This window comes from Lactuca serriola, chromosome 5, assembly GCF_051521515.1.
Source record: "Lactuca serriola cultivar US96UC23 chromosome 5, Lser_US96UC23_V15, whole genome shotgun sequence".
Taxonomy (NCBI): Eukaryota; Viridiplantae; Streptophyta; class Magnoliopsida; order Asterales; family Asteraceae; genus Lactuca; species Lactuca serriola.
The window spans coordinates 363,030,937-363,053,566 of NC_136412.1; positions in this window are offsets into that span (position 1 = coordinate 363,030,937).

The following is a 22,630-nucleotide window of genomic DNA, read 5'->3' on the forward strand; positions in this document are numbered from 1 at the left end:
CCAACACGCAACTTTGTGTGCTCGATCTCCTAGTCCTTCACTTGACACTTTGTCAATGAATTAGTCTAATTTCCAAATATGAAATTTCTCATTCATCATGCAACCAAGTTGCGTGATTCCAAATTTCTGTCCAATTGAAACTTGGGTGATGAAAAACTCTCCCTATTTGGTAAATTCTCGACTTTCCATAAATAACATAATAAGAAACAAATCCAATCCATTGTTGCTAATAATAGAAACATTTTAACATCAATTTTTCATACACGCCATTGCAAGGATAATATAAAAATCAAAATTTATTTTATGCGGAAAAATTTGTCCTTACAATGCAACTCATTGAAAAACTTATGCTAATACATCTTTCTTAGCAATCTAATTCTAACTCTAAGTAGTAGCTTAAGAATCTAATCTTCGAGAAATGCGATCGAAATCCATTCCTTCATGGTTAGATTCTGCTCACTTCTTCCCTTAAACTTCCTTTCTTTTCTTCGATCTTACAAAACATCAATTGTAATCTTATCACATTATGTATTAAGAATCTAGAATAGAAGCTTAAAAGAGTTGGTTAATGGATTTTACCTATATTAGAGCCATACGTTTCGACTCTCCCATCTCTTAGATCTCTTAGGTAAATGGGGCAGCTTCGTCTCCAATGCCCTTTCTCTTGGCAATAAAAACAAATTGACTCTTTTGGAGCATGACATGGAACTACTTTAGACATTGCCTTTCTCTTATGATCAAACTTTTCAATCATAGCATGTCTTTCGTTGCCATTGTCTATATCCATAGAGGTCTTGAAGGCAGATTCACCAATCAACTTTGCTTTTCCATTGCGCCAAACCATTGCTGATTCAGCAACAATAAGCATATAGGTGAGATCTATAAAGGTCACGTCGCGGTTCATCATATAGTACTCTCTTATGAACTCACTATATGAGTTAGGAAGTGACTGAAGAACCCAATCAACAGCCATTTCCTCACAGACAACGGATCCCAACATTCTTAACTTATCAATGTGTGACTTCATCCCTAGGACGTGTGCACACACCGACTTTCCTTCTTTATGTTTACTTGCCAAAAGGGGTTGAGTGATCTTAAACTTTTCAAGCCTTCGAACTTGTGGGTTAGGGAGAATAATTGGAGGAGGTGGAGGAAGTGAAGTATGATCTCTTGTTCCTCGATCGAATCTTGGAATATCATCTTATGTGGAATACTTATTCCACGGGATTTAAGAAGACCATAGTTGTCAAACTTTGACATCTACAAAACGGGAGAAAAACAAATTCAAGTTAGTTGATTGAATGAGTCCTTAGCAAATCACCCAAATGAGATACTAAGGCTAGGACCCAACACAATATTCTACAACTCGGGAGAGGGATGACGTAGCCCTAATTGCAGAATATTTGAAGGTAAGTGAATGACGATTCACTAATTTCCACCATGAAAAACGAAAAAGAATTTAAGTTTTAAATCTATGAAAACTCCTAGATCCTTTGAGATTCATTGAACTTTCAATGGCATGTTTAAATCTCAATATGCCCCTCTAGTTTGTGACTGGGATGACGAGGATCACAAAGCGGGTGTGAATAACCATGCAAACTTACATGGTGCCCTCACATGTTATAGTCACCTATTCGATGTGCCGATAAACCTCACATGCTCCACCGAATTATGACCAACATTGAGTCACCCTTTGCTACCTTTGCTTAGAACCATTTAGTGTGCCGGTAAACCACACACGCTCCACTAACGTCTTCGCAAGGGCACAAAGTGTAATTTCATGGAATTGCATCAATTCACTTTTGCCTAAGTAACTAAGATTGGGAATTTTATGAAAACATTTAGTTACTTTTATACTTTATTATACTTATAATGGAAGGTTTCGTCCTATCCTACCCGTTCGGCTAACGACCCTCCACTAGTCAAGAGTGCGGTGGGTAAGAGTGGATACCCATTCAATCGCCATTTTATAGACAATTTCCTTAAACACCCCTTATAGACCAGCTTCGTGAATGAGGCCTATTAACGATAAGACTGACTTTTACTCATACATATATATAATGTTAGACTTTCAATGTTATATATATAGTATAGGGTGTATTTTACACTTTTAAAATACTAGGTGGTTTAATTTACCAATTATACTTTTAATTCAATTAAATTGTTAACCTAAACTTTTATGGATTTATTAAACTTCTTTTAATTATACACCTTAATTAATTAATAAAACCATATGGGTGTGATTTGAACTTTTTCAAAACTATACTAGAGTTTTAGAATTTAACATTCCTAATTAACTTTTAATCAACTTTTAAATTCCAAAACTTGAGGGCAAGTTTTGAAACATTTCAACACATTAGGATTTAGGATTTAAATATACATCAAAATTAAACCATTTAATCAAAATTTAAATTCCAAAACTTGAGGGCAAGTTTTGAAACCTTTTTCAAAACATTAGGGTTTTAACTATTTAAATTTCAAAACAACAAAACTTTTTGGGTTCAAATTTTAACTATAAAACCTAAGGGGAAAATATGAAACTTTTCATAACAACAAGGATCAAATAACAAATAATCTAAATTAACAATTAATCACATAATTATCCATATTTGATTTATTTAATGATTTCTTGCAAAACAATTTACCAATTTAATCAAAATAATTAATCAATTATCATATAAGGAAACAATTATTTTATTAATTGATAAATATCTTCAATTAGATCAAGAATATAGTCAAATATATCATAAAATCGGATTAATATTGATCTAATATGATAAGGCAACTATCCTTAAGCAAAAACAGCAACAAATCCCGAAGATAGCTCCATCTGACGCTCGAACTCGCCGAGTACCACACTGTACTCGCCGAGTTGAGGCCTACTCGCCGAGTACACTGTGGTACTCGCCGAGTTCATCAGCCAGGGAGCTCAAAATTCGATTTTGCAACTTGAATAAACACATAATACATCAATACAATAGAAACCAATCAAGGCTCTGATACCACTGATGGGTTTTGGTCATAAGACATCCTATGTGCTCGTACAAACCCTAATGCTTGGATCTAGGTTTCTCTATTGTACATGCAAGTTATCCAAGACTATAAACCCTAATTCTAGCATATGGAAATCGATATTAACATATAATTAGGTTTAAGATATTACCTTGATTGTTATGTAGTAATAACAATCCCAATTCCTCCTTGAATTGACTTTGGAAGGCTTAGAGTCACAAGTGTCACTCCTCTAATGGCTCACAAACACCATAAGCAAGAGGATGAGGAGGGGAGAGGTTAGAGGCTGCCCAAAAACATGTGAAACCCTAGCAAGAAGCTTAGCCACGTTTTTGGTCCTTAAGGGATCTATATATAGTGAGGCAATTAGGGTTATCTAACAAGGAAACCCTAATTTAGTTGCTTAAGCCCTAAGCAACCCATGGAGCCCTTTCCATAAGGCCTTGGACGATTTCCTTATGGGCTTCCCCCATAGAATTCGTCCACCTTATGATATAAGGCAATCCATGGCCCAAATTGCAATTATCTTATAATTACAATTCCAGTCCCTTAAGTTTAATTAATCTCTTTTAGTCACAAAAACTAATTACCAATTAATTATTGACTAATATTAATTAAACAATATGATTTCTCCTTTAATATATTATTCTCATAATATATTAGTAAATCATATTTAATCCTTTCTCTCCATAATTCATCCTATCAAGTTGCTTTGGTGAAGGCAACCCAAAAGGACCATGCACCATCGGGTCAAGTACATACCAAAATAGTTATGGACTTAAACACTAATCCAACAGTATTTTCATCGGCTACCTGCAAAAATCCTTTGGATATGTTTTTTATAGACCGAAGGACAATGTTGTCTTCGTTGCGAGGAGAGGAGTTTTCCAAGAGCGAGAACTCATAAGCCAAGGAGACAGTGGGAGGCAAATCGAGCTTGAAGAGATTCAAGAGTCGATAGATGAAGGAACCTCTACCGCTGGCACTCAACCCGAGGAGGAAACTCCGGTTGAACCGATTGACGAGTCCTTACCTCTTAGACGTTCCGAAAGAGTTAGAGTTCAACCCCAGTTTTATGGTTTTCATATTACTACCGAAGGGGACACGTATATTAGTGATGGTACACTAATAAACCTTGATGAACCTAATAGCTATAAGGAAGCCATGGCAGGCCCGGAGAGTGCGAAATGGAAAGAGGCAATGGATAGCGAGATCCAATCCATGTATGATAACCAAGTTTGGAATTTGGTTGATAATGTGCCCGGACGTAAGACCGTTGGGTGCAAATGGATCTTCAAGAAGAAGACCGACGTGGATGGAAACGTACACACATATAAAGCGCGATTGGTTGCGAAGGGATTTACTCAAACTCCCGGAGTTGACTATGATGAGACCTTCTCACCAGTTGCGAAGATAAAATCTATTAGAGTGATGCTAGCTATTGCCGCATTTCATGATTATGAGATTTGGCAAATGGATGTCAAGACCGCTTTCCTTAACGGAAAGTTGGCTGAGGATGTTTACATGGCTCAGCCAGAGGGGTTTGTGGATCCGAAGCATCCGAATAGAGTGTGTAAGCTTGAGAAGTCCATTTATGGACTTAAGCAAGCGTCTCGCAGATGGAATCTTTGCTTCGATGAGATAGTGAAAGAGTTTGGATTTGTACGAAGCGAAGATGAATCATGTGTATATGTCAAAGCCAGTGGGAGTATAGTCAGCTTCCTCGTTCTGTATGTCGATGACATACTGCTCATAGGAAACGACGTCCCGACACTGCATGAGGTTAAGTCCTGGCTCGGGAAGTGCTTTGCTATGAAGGACCTCGGAGAGGCTTCCTATATTTTGGGAATAAGGATAGTGAGAGAACGAAGTAAGAGACTAATAGGACTTAGTCAGAACACTTACTTAGATAAAGTACTAAAACGTTTTAGTATGGAAAATTCGAAGAAGGGAGAATTACCGATACAAAGTAATGCCAAGTTGAGTAAGACTCAAAGTCCGAGTACCGAATCCGAAATAGAAGAAATGAGCCGAGTACCATATGCTTCCGCAGTTGGCTCAATCATGTATGCTATGACTTGTACTCGCCCTGATGTAGCCTTTGCTTTGAGCATGGTTAGTAGATATCAAGGGAACCCGGGAAGAGCCCATTGGATTGCGGTCAAGAATATCCTTAAGTACCTTCGGAGGACCAAGGAATGGTTTTTAGTCCTCGGAGGGAGTGATGACTTGAAGGTGCGAGGGTATAGTGACGCCAACTTTCAGACCGACAGGGACAACTACCGTTCGCATTCGGGCTGGGTCTTTACCCTGAATGGAGGAGCAGTGACTTGGAAAAGTTCCAAGCAGGAAACCGTAGTTGATTCAACGTGCGAATCAGAGTACATTGCAGCGAGCGAAGCGTCGAAGGAGGCAATATGGTTGAAGAACTTCATTGGTGATCTTGGAGTTATGCCTGCCATAAAGGAGCCTATGGAAATTTTCTGTGATAATGAAGGAGCGGTTGCCTTGACCAAGGAACCAAGGGATCATGGTAGATCTCGTCAAATCGACAGAAAGTATCACTTTATTAGACATCGTGTAGAAGAAGGACAACTCATGGTTAAGAAGATATCATCAGAAGATAACCCAACAGATCCGCTTACGAAGGGACTGAGTAGGGTTAAGCATTTGCAGCATGCTAGGAGTATTGGACTGAGAGATGATATTAGATTAGATTAGATAGTTTTAGAAACTTATAATAGATAAATGTAATTAACATTTGATGATTAAATAAAGGAGTATTATTTATAAGTAAAGCTACTGTCTTATGTTAATTAGTTAACTATTGTTTCACTTTGCATGTTTTGACTTCCTGAGTAATTGAGTTTATTTAGAATAATCGAATTATTCTAACAGTCCACAATCGTTCATATGTTGGAAGTAAGTATGAATGAAGATTGTCATGAATTGGTGTGTAGATTGTCTGAATGGTATTAGACATAGCAAAAGGTTGCTGCAACGTTCATGAGTGCTTATGAACTAGTTTTGAGCATTGGAACAAACCCGCACTTGCTGGAATCACCTTATGGAATGTGATAAAAAGGGTGATCGGAAGACGACAATATCATATGGTCTTAAAACCTAGATATATGGTTTGTTATTTGTTAATTGGTTGTACATTGATAATGCGAAACTGCATCAGTAAATTGATGTTATAAAACGCATTGTTGTGTATAATTGATTAATGAATAAGTAAATGCATATAAGTCGAAGTTTATCTGTTACTTTTATCCTAAGAGGGTAAAAGCGATATCTCGGCCGCTCGATGATTTGATTTGACTTATGTGTCGGGCCCGGTCAGAACTGAATTGATGTGTTCGATTAAGTTCTATGTCAAATAAATCTGAGATCAAGAAACCAACTGCTGCACAAATTGGTTCCATAGAATTGTCCGCATGATATCTAAACAGAGGACTGTACGATCCCTTATCTAAAGGACAAGATTGATAAGATCAGAGTTTGACAGCGTCTTTGAGAGCTACGATTGCTAATCGGATTATGCTTGTATAGTTACTAGACTTATCCAAGTGGGAGACTGTTGGAATAGTGTCTAAGGCTACAACTATATTAGGCAAGTATTTGACCCGGTTGTGCATGGTCCTTTTGGGTTGCCTTCACCATAGCAACTTGACAGGATGATTTATAATGAGAGAATAATATAAATAATAATAATATTGTTATTTGATTAATATAAGTCATAAATTAATTAGGAATTAATTTGGTGACTTAAAGAGATTAATTAAATAAAAGGGCGTAAACTGTCAATTGTATGATAGTTGTACTTTGGGCTATAATCCTTAATGGATAAGGGGGTGGACGATTTTAGGGTAAGGATAGACCTAGAAATCGTCCAAGGGCTTATCATAAGGGGATTGGATTGCTTAGGGCCTAAGTTATCCAATTAGGGTTTGAGGGTGAAACCCTAGGAGCCTCACTAGTATAAATAGACCCATGGGGTCAAGGAAATCGGAACTCTTGCCTTTGAAGAAACCCTGGCCGACTTCCTCCCCTCTCCTCTCTCTCTCTCTCTAATCATCCTCTTGCTAAGTTGGTGTTTGTAAGCCAGTAGAGGAGTGACATTTGTGACTCTAAGCTCCAAGGACAAGAAGATTCAAGCAAGGAACTTAAGGTAATCTTTCAGAGCTGTTTCCTTGTGTTATTATACTAGATCTATCATCAAAGTCTTGGATACATTGCATGTTCAATTAGAGAAACCTAGATCTAAGCATTAGGGTTTGTATGTGCACATAGGAATGTTCTTATGGCTCAAACCCATCATTTTAGCCATAAGAACTTCCTATGTGCTCATGCAACCCTAATGCTTGGATCTAGGTTTCTCTATTGTACATGCAATTCATCCAAGACTTTAAACCCTAGTTCTAGCATAAAATTAATCATATTAACATGTGAAAGGGTTTTTAGATCTTACCTTGATTGTTATGTAGCAATAACAATCTCAAATCCTCCTTGTAATGACTTTAGAAAGCTTACAGTCACAAGTGTCACTCCTCTAATGGTTCACAAACACCAAGAGCAAGAGGATGAAGAATAAGGAGAGAGGAGGCTGCCCAAAACGTGTGGAAACCCTAGTGGAACTCTTAGCCACGTTTTTGGGGCTTAAGGGTACTATATATACATGTAGGCTATTAGGGTTTTCAACTAGGAAACCCTAATTTGACCGCTTAAGCCCTAAGCAGCCCATGGACCCTTTTAGAATATCCCTTGGACGATTTCTAATGGGTTTCCCCATAGAATTCGTCCGACCTATTATTCCAAGGTGATCCATAGCCCAAATGCAATTATCTTATAATTACAGTTCCAGTCCCTTAAGTTTAATTAATCTCTTTTAGCCACAAAATTAATTATCAATTAATTCTTGACTAATATTAATTAAACAATACGATTTCTCCTTTAATATATTATTCTCATAATATATTAATAAATCATAATTAATCCTTTCTCTTCATAATTCATCCTATCAAGTTGCTTTGGTGAAGGCAACCCAAAAGGACCATGCACCATCGGGTCAAGTACATACCAAAATAGTTATGGACTTAGACACTAATCCAACAGTCTCCCACTTGGATAAGTCTAATAACTATTCTGCGTATGACTTCAGATCCTGATCTGCAATTGTAGCTTTCAAAAGCTGCTGTCAACTCTGATCTTATCAGATACACGTCCTTTAGATAAGGGATCATATATTCCTCCATTCCAGATATCGTATAGACTGAGACATGGATTTAAATCATTCTCTTTGTCTATGTGTTGTTTCTCGATTTTCGATTTATGACGACTGACAACAGACTACATTTGAACACATCAAATTAGTCTCGGCTTGGCCAAGCGCTTAGGTGCCATCACTAAATCATCGAGGGGCCCACAAATATCACTTTCATCCCACTTTGGATAAAAGGAACGGATAAACTTTGATTCAATGCTTGCTTGCACTCACTCACCGAATCATACACAACAATATGTTTTATGACACCAAGTTACTGGTGCGTTTACATATTATCAATGTGTAACCGACTCGCAAGATACAACTCGCACATCTCGGTTTCAAGAATATAAGATGTTATCGTCTCACCAATCACTCGTGATAAAATCCATGAAGTGATCCAAGTGAGCGTGGGTTTAATCTAATGCTCAAATCATATTCGTAAGCACTCATGAATGTTGCAGCAAACATTTGCTTATGTCTAATACACTTTAGACAATCCACATTCCAATTCACGACAGTCTTCATTCATACCTACTTCCAACATATGAACGACTATGGTCCGTTCGAATAATTTGATTGTTCTGAACCAATTTAATTATTCAGGAAGTCAAAACATGCAAAGTGAAACACAAGAATAATACTAATCCTGTATGGCCCCAAACTCTAGGTATAAATAAAACATTTTATTTGATCACCATATTGATTACTCATTATTTGTTGTTTCGGGTAATCAACTTCTTACTTGAATTATTACTACACTTGTCCCATGCTCTCAGCATGCACACAATGTTTACCTACGGTCCTTACTTTGTGAAATAGATCAAATGAACACATTTCCAATCATACTCATTTCACAACTCCCAATCCTTATCATAAGTATAAGAATATCAAATTCTTGTTACTTATGCTAGATTCTAACATTTTATGCAATGATTCTTTCGTAAAGTCATAGCTCAAAATCATCAAGACTTGGCTAATCTCTATCAGAAACAATTCTATAGATATGATGTCTCTCACTCAAAGTACATTCCTTTGAACATCCTTCTTGCATAATAGTTTCTAATCTAGATATAGATTCTCAATATCCAACTCCCAATATGGAAACATTTCCATATTTTGCCATACGACAACTTATTCCTAATCGAATCTTATCTATTCATAATAATGTCGATATGGTCCATCCAATACCATACTTCCAACTACTCACAAGCGACCAATCCTCAGCGAGCTTTGGATCGTCCTTTGATAGTTGTTAAATTATTTTAGTCAAAACCGATTCTTGTCCTTTTTCCCTCAAAATGCGCTAGACATTTGGAAAATTTTAGAATGGTCAAATATTATAGCATTTGCAATCGATCCTATACCCGAAGTGTATGGTACACGATGCATAATGTCTTACATAAAGATCTGATACTTTATCAATCTTCTGCCATAATATTTTATGTGTCATGTTCTCACAATTCGAACTATGCCATAATCATAGTCGAAATTTGAGAACACACTATGTATCCTTGACTAAATTTATTAACATTCCACAACCTAAGCCTTTAGATTTGAAATGAAGCATAATATTATCTCCCTTAATTATAGCAAAACAACTATTTAACGCTTACGACTTTGCAAAGTATAACTCTTGTTTTCTATAATTAATATTGCTAACTTGCAATACTTGACTTAATAATATTTATGCTCCCACTATCATGATGATTATTATCATATAAGCATAACACTTATGCTCCCACTAGCTTTGACATGTATTCAGAAAACAACTAAACTTCCAGAAAACAATACCTATTGAATTTCTTAAGTTTATATTTCTAATACCTAATGCTTTGATAATCTTTTATCAAAGCTTCTTAATTTATACACCTTTGCCTTAGATAGCTCATATGTGTGTCTTAAACAATTCAGACTAATTGTCAAATATCACAATTCTAATTATAATCATAATCAAATACGAGAATACAATTTTCACAATCAATATCTTCTTAAAATCTCTCTTAGTGAAAGCATTTCCTCACAATCATTTTCATGAAGGAGGGAATCTTATGACACTTAGATTTCAATGGTGTATGTGTTCCTATCCATGCGAATTTGTCAAAACCAAAGTTTGTGACAAACCCAAACTCATATGGACCAAATCTTCTCAATCTTGATTTCTTGCCTTATGGTAACGCGGCTGCCCACCATGTCTTCCAAGTAGTTAAGCAGCTCATCCTTTCTTATCAATGTACTTTTTCATTGATCAAGGTCCTTGCCTTTTATGCATTCAAATGAGAACTCATAGAACTCACATGCATAATTAACTCAATTGGAACCGCACAGAAACAAGATAGTGTCAACATGATAGGTTGTAAACCTCAAGTCGTGTGCTAGTGATGATCGATAAGGTTTATTCTTGATTTTTTCTTGAAACCATTCAAGACCATTGAGACTCCCACTGACTCCTTGACATATAAGATTCTTTTTTCAATAAACATTTCTTGACAAACAAATATTCAAGAGTTAGCGTAGCTTTTATCAAGACAAAACACTTCATAAAATTGGTCCTAGTTGGTCTTTGTCTTATCCAAGACATCACAACTTTCCACATTTGATGAATGTTATAAACCTTCTTAAGACTTGTCACTCAATGTCACAATCTTAACTCTAAGACTTGTTTTTGGAACGAAGTATGATTAACTTCTTGATTTAACCATTTCTTCAACTCTTGATTCCTCTTCTCAGACATACAATTGCACTAAGACTCACTTAGAGGATCAATTGAGATATGGTTCTTAATCATTAAGACCTATCATAAAACATAATAAAATGTACTATCCCTTCTTATTAGAATAGAGAAACTTTTATCTTTCTGTCTACTTGATTCTTCTTTATTCGTTCTGCTATTGATTGAAACTCTTTCAATCAACTGAGAATTACACTTAATCTCATAAGTATAATCATATTTACTTAACCTTAGTAAATCATGATGAATATCTTTGTTACTCTTGTGGTGGACTTGATCAACACACAACCTTGTGTGCTTGATCTCCTATTCCTTCACTTGACACTTTGTCAACGAATTAGTCTAATTTCCAAATATGAAATTTCTCATTCATCATGCAACCAAGTTGTATGATTCTAAGTTTCTGTCCAATTGAAACTTGGGCGATGAGAAACTTTCCCCATTTGGTAAATTCTTTACCTTTCCACAAATAACATAATTAAGAATCAAATCCATTATTGCTAATAATAGAAACATTCAAACATCAATTTTTCATACACGCCATTGCAAGGATAAATATAAATAATATAAAATCAAAATTTATTTTATTGCGGAAATAATTTGTCCTTACAATGCAATTTAATTGAAAAATTATGTTAATACATATTTCTTAGCAATATTATTCTAACTCCAAGTAGTAGCTCAAGATTCTAATCTTCAAGTAATGCGATCGAAATCCATTTCTTCACGATTAGATTCCGCTCACTTCTTCCCTTAAGCTTCCTCTATTTTCTTCGATCCTACAAGACATCGAAATGTAATCTTATCACATCATGTATTAAGAATCTAGAATAGGAACTTAAAAGAGTTAGTTAATGGATTTTACCTAAAGCAGAGCCATACATTTTGACTCTCCCATCTCTTAGATCTCTTAGGTAAATAGGGCAGCTTCGTCTCCAATGCCCCTTCTCTTGGCAATAAAAGCAAATTGACTTCTTTGGAACAGCACACGGAACTACTTCTGACTTTGCCTTTCTCTTATGATCAAACTTTTCGATCATGGCATGCCTTTCGTTGCCATTGCCTATATCCATAGAGGTCCGGAAGGCAGATCCACCAATCAACTTTGCTTTTCCAGTGCGCCAAATCATTGCTGATTCAACAGTAATAAGCATATATGTGAGATCAATGAGGGTTACGTTGTGGTTCATCATATAGTACTTTCTTACGAACTCACTATATGAGTCAGGAAGTGACTGAAGAACCCAGTCAACAGCCAACTCCTCACAGTCAACAGATCCCAACATTCTTAATCTATCAATGTGTGACTTCATCTCTAGGATGTGTGCACACACTGACTTTCCTTCTTCTTGTTTACTTGCCAAAAGGGCTTGAGTGAGTTTGAACTTTTCAATCTTTTGAACTTGTGGGTTAGGGAGAATAATAGGAGGAGGTGGAGGAAGTGAAGCATGATCTTGTGTTCCTCGATCGAATCGTGGAATATCATCTTCATGTGAAAGGCTTATTCCACGGGGTTTGGGAAGACCATAGTTGTCATACTTTGACGTCTACAAAACGGGAGAAAAATTAATTTCAAATTAGTTGATTGATTGAGTCCTTAATAAATCACCCAAATGAGATATTAAGGCTAGGACCCAACACAATACTCTACAACCTAGAAAAGGGATGCCGTAATCTAGTTGCAGAATATTTGAAGGTAAGTGAATGACGATTCACTAATTTCCACCATGAAAAACGAAAAAGAAATTTAAGTTTTAAATTTATTGAAATTTCCTAGATCTTTTGAGATTCATTGAACTTTTCAATGGCATGTTTAAATCTCGATATGCCCCTCTAGTTTGTGACTGGGATACCGAGGATCACAAAGCGGCTGTGAATAACCATGCAAACTTACATGGTGCCCCCACATGTTACAGTCATCTATTTGATGTGTCGGTTAACCACACACGCTCCACCGAACTATGACAAACATTGAGTCACCCTTTGCTAACTTTGCTTAGAACCATTTAGTGTGTCGGTTAACCACACACGCTCCACTAACGTCTTCGCAAGGGCACAAAGTGTAATTTCATGGAATTGAATCAATTCACTTTTTCCTAAAGTAACTAAGATTGGGAATTTGTAAAAGCATTTGGTTACTTTTGTACTTTATTATACTTATAATGGAAGGTTTCTGTCCTATCCTACCCATTCGGCTAACGACCATCCACTAGTCAAGAGTGCGGTGGGTAAGAGTGGATACCCATTCAATCGCCATTTTATAGGAATATTCCTTAAACACCCCTTATAGACCAGCTTCGTGAATGAGGCCTACTAACGGTAAGACTGACTTTTACTCATACATATATATTAGACTTTTAATGTTATATAGTATAGGGTGTATTTTATACTTTTAAAATACTAGGTGTTCTAATTTAATAAATTATACTTTTAATTTAATTAAATTTAAATCAAAACTTTATGGGTTTATTAAGTCTCTTTTAATTACACACTTTAATTAATTAATAAAACCATAAGGGTGTGAGTTGAACTTTTCAAAACAATACTAGGGTTTTAGAATTTAAAATTTCTAAATTAAACTATTAATCAACTTTTAAATTCCAAAACTTGAGGGCAAGTTTTGAAACATTTCAAAACATTAGGGTTTAACTTATTTAAATTTCAAAACAAAAACTTTTAAGTTCAAATTTAAACTATAAAACCTAAAGGGATTAATTTGAAACTTTTCCAAACTTTATCAAAAATATTCTAGATCACATAATTCAAATAAGGCAATTAACAATTAATTGGTGGTTATCTAATTAGATCTAGTTCAAATTCTTGCAAGATAATGATCAAATAATTCAAATAATTTAACATTTATAAAATAAGGTAACAATTATCTAATTAGATGACCAAAATCTTTTATTTTGACAAAGATAATCATAAGGAATCAATAAAATTCGAATTTTATTAATTTTAAACAATTATGGCAATTATCCTAAGTCAAAATAGGTAAAAATCCTGAAAATCCGCCTGTCTGACAGCTAAACTCGCCGAGTCCCTTATGGACTCGCCGAGTTCACCCTACTTGTGACAACCCGAAATTTCCATTCTGAACAAACCATTTGAAGCCAATAGAAGTAGAACAGTTACAGTGAAAACTCAGATTTCGAGTATAAGTTTGGCAGTTTTCAGGATCTTACACTTAAGGAGATATTAGGAGAGTGGATGTACTAGGGTTTTTGTGCAACACTGTTATTCCAATACTCTAGGATATTAGAGTTCATTCCGAGAATAGAAATATTTTCTGCGAAAAATCTCAGGACTATATATAGAAAACTGAACCAAATAGTTCATTAGTTGAATTCCAATTAGAGAAAAGCCAAAATTCTCTCTCACGGATCTTCGGGTTTTATCCCAAATTGTGAGTACTTCGATCTAGTTATGTTATATAGCTTAGATTGTGTTTAGAAACACCAATTACATATCAAATCTGTGAGACTCGGGAGTTTACCGCCCAAGAACGTTCTTGGGGAGTAAACTCCAATATGTGGCTTAAATGCTACTTAGTCCTTTCCCCGTGATTTGTAACTACCTTAGACTTGTATACTAGTGTGTATATGACTAGAAAACATCAAAATCGGATTAAGACCCCAAGGTTTGGGAGTTCACCGCCCAAGAACACTTGGGGAGTAAACTCCATTTTAAGGTCCTAAAGGGTTCTAATGACCCTCAAAGCTTTAGAACTCGAATTAGAACCCACCATTGCATGCTTAGGACACCAAAAGCTATTAGAATCAATGATGAAAGTGAGTTCACGGCCAAGGAGCTTCTTGGGCCGTGAACTCCATGTTTAGGTGCCAAAATGCTTTGAAACACTTCCTAAGGCTTAGACTTAAATTAGGACAAGTACCCTAAAGTGTTTAAAGCCTAGAAAACATAAGGAATCACAAGTATTAAGGAGTTTACGGCCAAGACAAGTTCTTGGGCCGTAAACACCTATAAAGGGGTCAAATGACACCCTAACTCCTCCCTTATGCCTAGAACCCAACATAGATCATAACCTTGAAATGTTTGAGACTTGAAAACAACATAAACACCCTCCCAAGGGAGTTTACGGCCGTAAACTCCAAGGGAATATGGTCCCAAGGTCGTAAACTCCTTAAAGGAGTTAATATGACACCCAAACACTTGTTTAAACCTTGGAACAATTTACCACTTGAGTTGTAACAACTTTAAGCCTCAATTAATGACCCAATGTAGAGTTTACGGCCAGGAGTTTACTCCCCGGGGCCGTAAACTCCAAAGAATATGGTCATTAGACCTTAAACTCCCATTTGAGGTATTACACTCCTTTGTTGCAACCCATTAGCCTCCTAACACTTGACCAAAAGTGTTTTCCTCGCGTTTAAATGTTTATACTTGTATAATTAGTGTTTTAATCACTAATTATTTATATACATATGTCTTAATATGTAATTAGGATCATTGTGTGTGTCTAAAGTCTTCACTTGACACCAAGCACTTGTCCGATCCTTCTTTACGATAACAGTCCGTTCAATTCCAGTCACTTACTGCAGGTGAGTTCATACCCCTTAAATAATGTTTTAAAATATTTTTAAATTTTTTATGGGGGGATACAAGTAGAAACTTGCTAGTTATTATATCAATCACATGTGATTAATATGCAGCATTCAAATGATTTACTACACATTAGCCGTTTTACCAAACAGTTTCCTTCAAATGATTTTTATAAACATTTTATATGTTTTAAACTCCTTATTAAACTGTACATTTTACTCCGTATATCACATTTCAAACTTATTTACAATTGTGTTCCAAACAAATGTTTCCTTATACTTAAACTGTTTTATCAAACCTGTGCCTTCAAACTGTTTTATTGGTTGACATCAAGTTGATCTTTTATGAAAATAATAATTATGTTCAAATGTTTTACAAAACTTATTTATGCTTTTATATTATAAATTTCATGCCTCTATATGTATAGTTATATAAGAAATGTTTAAAAGACTTAGGAAGGCTATCCACCCTATTTCCTTTTCGCGCTTGAGATGTGGTCTGGTGGGATATCGGGTACTCGTCCGAAAGTCGTTTAAATATTAGTTATATATCATGTGTACATATATAGTCATAAAAGGTCCTTCCAATTCATCCCATGCCCTTGGGTAGCAAGGGTATACATCCATGTTCATACGTACCAGTTAGATTACTAGTAAACTACCATATGGGTAGTTTAGGAAGATACTAGAACTATTACTAGAACGCGATATCATACTATGAGTCAGTTCATTCATGAGTCAATACTTACTACTAGAAGAACATATACAACTATACTAGAATGATTACATTACTATACTTGCTAGGTAGAGAGCACGTACATTAGAGCTAGAACAGTTCGTTACATTACACTTACATTAATACGCTAATAAAATTGTGATCCACTGTATGGGAGCATGCCTTAATTGTCATGACCCGAGTTGTAGCCAGAGTCTCTTGAAGGGAGAGCGTGAGTTTGCATATAGATCTATACTGGATTGACTATCCTACACCTTGCTGCTAGCTACAGCCGGACCGGCAGGTCTGCGGGTGCCAAACGTCATACCTTATTTTCGACTATGCGTTGTCGTTGTTACCAGTCTATAGTATGGTGCAATTTATCACATGATACCTTAATATAAATCCGGTTTAAGGTAGTTAGTACAACAGTAGTTCTTATAGCGCTACGTTTTAGTACTACATTAATTTTCCCTGTACATATATTTAGTGATCTTTTCACTTAAACTATAAATGTAAAAACCATATTTTGTTAATAATAGTTACACTTGGGAAAATTACACACTTTTACATGACACGAACATTGAGAACAATTAGGTCTTGGTAGAAGACACCCTTATATAATAGTAGGAATCATAGGGATTTCTAGAATTTTTCAAACGTTTACAGTTGTTTTACAAACATTTTTAATACTTACAGTTCATTTACATTTTCCATACTTACAGTTCATAAACTTACAAATTCTTACATACAAATTAAGCCACTAAATACTTATGATCTCACCAGCTTTAAAGCTGATACTCGCTTTCAAAATTTCTTGTATCCTCAGGTCATCATAGACAGGTACCGATGCAACGAGAGAGGAAGATGGAGCTTGTTCAAGACTCATCTTTCATTTTGATATATGCTTTAGTGTTTATCAAAATTTGACAGAACACATTTGTATAATAATTATATTATTAATGCAATGGATGATGTTGTTGCTTGTTTACTACTTTACATTGTTGTGATATTATACATGACGTCCTCCGCCCCAGAACGTTTCCGCCGTTCTTGGTTTTGGGGTGTGACAGCTTGGTATCAGAGCATTGTTTATATTGAATTAAGTATATCAACCCATAAAAGATATACAAACTATAAATACATAAGGGATTAAAAATACTCTGACCAAGAGTTTATACTTTAAATAATAAAATATTTAATAAAGTATACATGCCTGCATTCATACTAAAATCAGTGTCACTAGGACAGTACAAAAAAATTACGATTGTTGGGCAACACAGGTGGGCTTAGAGACATATGGTCAAAACTGGGAAGATATAGCCTGATCACCTATATTATCCGAGGGTTGACTAGCATGTGCCTAAGTTTAATTGTGTGGTTGCAACAATGCTAAAATCTTACCAACCCTACCTCAATGAGAACAATAGAACATAACATTAAATTTAAAATACTATAGGAGTATTTGGTGTTACTATAAGTACTTTATACTTGAGAACTAAAATGGGATCTTCATTACTAAGTTGATAGTTGCTAAGTGGACACACTAAGGCTATATGTAATTAGGATGTTATAGACTTAGAATCTATGGAAATTTTACTTCACCCCTATTCTGTGTGAATACGGAGTTAAGGTCACTTATTCGAAGGTCTATCCTGTTTAGATTACACATAGCTGGTATGCACTTCACAAATAGCGATGTAACTAATGAAGGTTTCTAAATAATTATCTAGATAGTTCGTCTAATAATTATTCTCTTACCCTAAATTCTCGCATAGAAAATATAGCTGGACTCCATCCCCACGACAACCAGTATCTTCCGAACGAAGTCATAGCTGGTTGGTTTGGAGAAGAACCAGAGAATGATCATCCTATCCCCTTGAATGATCACCATGATGAAAACCTTTCGGACGATGCTAGCTCCGAACCAGAGGTTGAGAACCTACCCCGCGCAGCTCCCTTTCCAATTCCTAACCCTCGTCTGGCTTTTCATGACCCGAAGCCTGAGTGGGTGGAATGCTTGGAAACATGGAGCCAAGGACAAGATCAGCCCATGCCATTTGATGGTGACCGAAGCTCTTACGGCCTGAGCGATGGGGGCTCAGCAGATAGAGTCTTGCCAATCTTGGTCCGTAGAGTGGCCCGAAATGAGATTCAAGGTAGGACAACCCTACATCAGATTACAGAAGTTGTCACCGATGCTAGAATGCATACCCTTCGCACCATTCGTCTAGAAGAGGCTCGCGAGAGATCAGAGAGAAACCATGAAACCCTGCTGCAAGCACTGGCTGAATCACGAGCCGAAGTCATAGAACTTCGAGTACGCCATAGGGTGTACAACAAACACCTACTTGATGAGAAACGTCGACTGGCCGAACTGAGAGTTCACCAGAGGGATGACCGTCACCAGGAGTAGATGCTTTACCTTACTTCCCTTGTTAGAAAGTAATCGTTTTCTGTCCTTGCCCGATGTGGCATTTTCTATGAAATATTCTTGTACTGTAAGTACTTTTAGTTAGGTCCTTATGCTGTCAGGAACTATCTTCTCTGGATATGATGTAAAACCTTTACAAGGTCATTTTTCCTGAATCTTTGCGTCGTGAATATCAAAAATATTGACAGCCGACTAACTTCTGTGTCATTCTTCATTCAAGTACTTTTATCATACTTTCATTGGGGTCTATCTGAAACATGCTTTAGTCAAGTCATTGGACTATAGTGATTTATCTCTGGAGACATTTCCAAGTCTCTTTCAGTGGTTGGATCCTGTTATTCACCGACCCACGATACCTCGGCTTGAACGAAAAACGTCTTGAGACCATTCTACGAACGTACTTCTACCCATTACTAGGACTGCATCATAGGGATGTAGGTCAAACTTTCGAGAACATACTCTTACTCTTTTCTTGAGCAATCTAAGTACATCTAGGGTCAACCAGAATCGCTCACAAAATCCTTATCTTTCGTGTTACAGGATCATGTCGTCATCCGGAAGCAATCAGTCGAACATCGAAACCTCCGCTTTTCCTATGGATGCCGCTACCTTTCAAACAGCAGTTACAGCTGCCGTGGTGGCTGCCGTAACCGCGGTCCTTGCGCACCATAGCACTATCAGCACAGTAAATGTCGTTGATGGGAATGAAGTTTCCAATAGTGGTATCCATCCAGGAAGTCATCAAATGGTAATGGCCTCAGGCCCGCAAAGCCGAAAATCAAAGAACAAGAAACGGAAGCGTCGAGCTCAGAAGGAACGCAAGAAGCCCCGAAAACTTGCCATGCAACAACAGCAAGTGGAAACCTCTTCCATCCCCGTACCGAGCAGACCATACAAAGGAACACTCCCGAAGTGCGACCGGTGCAACTACCACCACGAGGGAATTTGCCGAGCCTTGCAATGCAAAAATTGCAACAAGATGGGGCACATTGCTCGTTTCTGTAGAACTACCTCCACCACTGGAGCAAGCCTAGTTTGCTATAATTGTGGTGAGTTTGGGCACTATAAAAGAGATTGCCCGAAGAAGGAAATCAAGGAAAGAACCCGCATCCCCATAAATCCCACTCGACACTTCACTTCTAACACCAATGTTAGTGCTGTCTAGATACGTCACCAATGCGGTGAAATTGGACACTTCAAGAAAGATTGCCCGATAACAAAGAACTCGGGTGCTGATGGGAAGATTCTCAGGATCACAGCTGCAGGAGAGCCTACTCCGGAACCCTCGTTAATGTAACTTAGGTGTGTTGTTGTAACAGATTTATAAACTATCCAGAACTAGTGCAACTAGAGTCTTACCTCTTGCGAGATCCTGCCTGTGTAGGGATTCTCGTGCTGCGCATACATGTCTTTTGTAGTATATCTTATTCGCAACAATAGTCTTGTGGTAAATCTAAAGTATTGTAACTCTGTTGATGGTTGCACGGTTGTGTTTTTTCTGTAAAACGTCTTATGTGCAAATCTAATGTCTTTAAGTTTCAGTATGATTCCGACATTATCATACAACTCGATTCAAGTTGATCCTCACAAAAACAGCTTTATGCGTACATCTCTTTCTTCTAGATCACTTTTCCAGCGAAGCTGTCATATCAGAACACCGAAGTACTCATGCCAGGAGTACCTCTTAGTTATTTTCTTTCTGAAGAAATCCCCGAAGTACCACTCGTGCAGTACGTCAAGTTTAATCCAAGGATTCATGCGATTGATCTATCACTGAGGAAGGTATACATAAGAGTGATATATAATCAAGCTTCTACAGGTTTAGAATTGATGATTCCACTTTAACTTCTTTTCCCCGATGGGATGTGAGCTTAAGGAAGAATCAGTTATTCGACTACCTTTTCAATCTTAATTATATACGACTCGTATACCCGAAGTTGTGATTGTGAAACCATGTATGAATTCTAAAATGAACTTCAGGACGGAGAACTACTTAAGACTACAAGTAATCACATCATCATGTGAACAAACTTAGAACCCAGTACGACTCCCGTAAACAGATCGCCCTACAGCTTAAACACCTACGGAGATACAAGAACAGCCCGGACAACTTAATGAACCACACAGAAATAGAATTAGAAGACTAGGCTTCTCATCCTAGAGAACCCCAGTCTTATTCTCCCAGAGATTGACGGATTGCATCGTATGTACCTCGGATATCGAGGACTCCGTCAAGATTTTTCATTAGAAATCGTTATCTCTGACTCGTATAGATGAAATGGTTGAGCAAACGAAAGGAAAGAATTACTTTCAGAAATGGATCTGAGATCCGAATATCACCAGTTCGAGTGTTAGGGAGAGATGTCCGGAAGACTATCTCCTGAACTCGATGCGGACACTTCGAGTCCGTAGTGATACCCTTCGAATAGGACCAATACACCCATAGCTTTCATGAGCTAAACGAGTAGGGTACGTCTTTCTTACATGGATCAGTTCGTCATTTCTCCATGTAATGACTTACTTATCTACCCTCGTAGTAAGAAGAAAACCCATGGAAACATTCCCTACAGAGGAACTTTTAGCAAAGTTCTCTAGGCACGAGTTTTGAAATTGAAGAGTCAAATTTCTATGACACACTGTTAGTAATGTGGGAAGTTTTGAGTACTTTTTCAATTTGTCAAAATTGTTAAGCATTTGTCGACACCAGAGACGCCGACAGCCTTTCGCCAAATTCTAGGTCTTACCGACCTACTATCATAGTTCATTCAGAACTCCTCGCAAACTACAGAAACCCATACGACTTTGACCCAGCAAGGGGTGGCCTTTGTCTGGGAAATTAAACAAGAAAAAGAAACCTTGGAGATTCCAAGTGAGTGACCAAATTCTTTAGGAAGTCTCACTCGGGAATGGCTTAATACGCCTCGTAGAGCGTGGAAAGCTAAATCCAAGATAGACAGGACCTTCGAGCTTCTTATCAGAATCGGTCCTGTGCCTCGCACAAACTAGACCTACTCTGCGAACTCAGTAACGTACATTCTACTTTTCGAGTCTCGATCGTGAAACCATACGTTTCCGTTAGGACTCTTGTAAGTCCACTCGTCGAGATCCTCGCCTTCGTATTAGAACCGTAGTGACCCTCAACCGAGAGGTCAAGCAGACGAAGAAACGTCATCGCCCGTTAGTGAAGGTTCGTTGGGATGCCAACCGAGAACCCGATTTCACTTAGGTGCGCTAGAACCAATCGATTAGGAAGTTTCCTCCTCACGACTCGATCATTCGTACATACTTCCTTGCCTAAATTCTAATTTCGGGACGAAATTCCCTTCAACAGGGGGATGATTTGACTACCCGAAATTTCCATTCTGAACAAACCATTTGAAGCCAATAGAAGTAGAGCAGTTACAGTGAAAACTCATATTTCGAGTATAAGTTTGGCAGTTTTCAGGATCTTACACTTAAGGAGATATTAAGAGAGTGGATGCACTAGGGTTTTTGTGCAACACTGTTATTCCAATACTCTAGGATATTAGAGTTCATTCCGAGAATAGAAATATTTTTCGCGAAAAATCCCAGGACTATATATAGAAAATTGAACCAAATAGTTCATTAGTTGAATTCCAATTAGAGAAAAGCCAAAATTCTCTCTCACGGATCTTCGGGTTTTTATCCCAAATTGTGAGTACTTCGATCTAGTTATGTTATATAGCTTAGATTGTGTTTAGAAACACCAATTACATATCAAATCTGTGAGACTCGGGAGTTTACCGCCCAAGAACGTTCTTGGGGAGTAAACTCCAATATGTGGCTTAAATGCTACTTAGTCCTTTCCCCGTGATTTGTAACTACCTTAGACTTGTATACTAGTGTGTATATGACTAGAAAACATCAAAATCGGATTAAGACCCCAAGGTTT